Source organism: Manduca sexta, unplaced genomic scaffold (assembly GCF_014839805.1).
Source record: "Manduca sexta isolate Smith_Timp_Sample1 unplaced genomic scaffold, JHU_Msex_v1.0 HiC_scaffold_63, whole genome shotgun sequence".
Taxonomy (NCBI): domain Eukaryota; kingdom Metazoa; phylum Arthropoda; class Insecta; order Lepidoptera; family Sphingidae; genus Manduca; species Manduca sexta.
In genome coordinates, this window is record NW_023595440.1 from 93,637 (window position 1) to 95,975 (window position 2,339).

The following is a 2,339-nucleotide window of genomic DNA, read 5'->3' on the forward strand; positions in this document are numbered from 1 at the left end:
GAGGGAACGAAGGGCATGACATTCATTTATTTAATGAGCGATTATAAGTTATGCTTTCAACAGCTAATTTATTAAGAAAAGATCTAAATTTCTATTCTGTACTTTCATTTATAGCTATAGAATGTCTTGACCAGGTATTTTTGTTAAAAAAACTAACGTCAAGTAACAGCTATCGCATCGAATGATTGAGATTTCCGGTGACCAAGCCCCTCCCATTCCTAATCACTACTTATTTCTTCTACTTAATGCTGTAAGCGCGTTAATTCTTGCATGGTGTGGATAGTTAAGTGGTAGTAATACACTCCTATGATATATCCGCTTGGATAGCGACAGCACACGAGTAAAACCCACAATATAGGTAGTCTAAGATGTTTTTATTACATAGATACGTTGTCCGAGCTTAAGATTGGCAAGACGAAAGAAAGGTAATTGCCCGATAATCACTTAGTCAACCTCCAACCACTGTCGCAGTCGGCTTACTAACTTTTTGTATTTTTATAAATAAAATGCCTTCCTGTGTTTTTAAATGATGTACAAATATATTCCAATTGTGAATAAAAAAAGGTTTCATTTCATACGTTAGTAATAAGTATACACTACTTATCTTATTTTTATTAATAAATGCATTTATTCGACTGTCATGGCGACCAGAGACCAATAAACTAGATGGTTACGGCGGTCGACGCTCGGGCCGTATCAATGCGAGCTGCTAGGGCTGCACAAGTATGTGGCTATAGTAAATAGTGTGCTGGTTTTATATGCATTTTGTTAGTCTGTCACGCGTCTATTTGTAAAACGTTATTGGTGGTAATCACGTTTCAGAATCTGTATATCCGAATCCATGAGGTATACTTGGTCCATATAACCTAATTCCTGCTTCCCTTTCGTAATTTATGTAAAATTAATTATCAGAATGATTTGTAGACCGCATTTATGCATATTATAATTATATGTTTTGTCGGATTCCCTTTTGGAACATTTCATCCGTCGCCTGCTGTCTACCCCTTCGGAGATAACGCGTGATGTATGTTAGTGTATATTATTTTATATTTTGTTTTATTTAGAAAACAAACAAGTGTATAGATAGATGACAAATAAGTAAATGTTCAAATAGTAAATTACTGTACACTCAACAACTTTTTCACGGATTACTCAAAGTACTTAATACTTATAGGTACAGTGAGATTACAATACAATATACATTTGCTTTACTTGTTTTGGTGCATCGACATTTGTTTTTTAAATACCTACTACCTATATTTTTGTTAGCGAATATATCTGTTAAGTAGTAAAATAGTTATTATAAATTTTGACTAATCTATGAAGGGGCGGACGTTCACCGCATTTTACGACACAAATTATAGTTGAATAATATCTGCATAGAATCTGCATTGTCGATCAGTATGTTCTTTATACACACCGGTTTTTTTTAGTATCGGACCCCGGAGTTAATACCGGGGGAATCTTGCGAATGAGATACTGGAATCCGCTGATTTAGCGACTGCAGGGTCCTGGAGGAATGTTGGGAGGGGATAGCTGGGAAGAAAGTGTCATGGGAGAGACGTTCCCGCCCTCACACCCACTACAACTCCTGTAAGGATCAGCAGTGACATTGTATGACACTGAGCGGTGAAGCTCGCCGAGTCTCAGGGAACACTATGTCATTATACCACAACGAAATCAAATAGAAAGATAGAGAGTTGGAAATATTAATTGTCCATTACACCTACCTTGATTATTTCTGCACCACCCTAAGTTTAATTGTAGAGAATGCCTATGGCATTATGTCCGCCTGTATACTTTTGTGTATAAAGTGCTAAATAAATAAATTGTCCAACCTTCCATAGCAAAGCGGGAGACAAAATAATGATTTAAGTGACAGGAAAGTAGGAAATCTCTTAGAATGAGAGGAAGAAGGCAAGGAAAAGTTCGTGATCCCTCATAGGCCTCAATGTGTTACAACCATGAGGTAACTAACTAACTAAACAAGGAACGAGATATGACCTTTCTTCTTTGGACATCAAAGCTCCTCCTACAATCCGTAAGTTTAGAACTATAGTTATCTCTTTCTTTTACTGTTCTATCTCATTGGTAGTGGTGGCTAGGGGATTGCAGAGGGAGGTCGCGTACATTCCAGAGCCCCTCTGAGTTTCAAATTATGGATGTTATCGAGGTTTTTATATTATCATTTTCTCTGTTTTGAAGGCTTTGCGGCCTTATTGGTCATGAGGTGCTTTGATATCCAAAAAGTCAAAGTAACAATATTATTTACCTATACATATTATGAAACATAGTCCCTAAAAGCTGTCTGTATATGATCGATTTTCTCAAAATCTAGT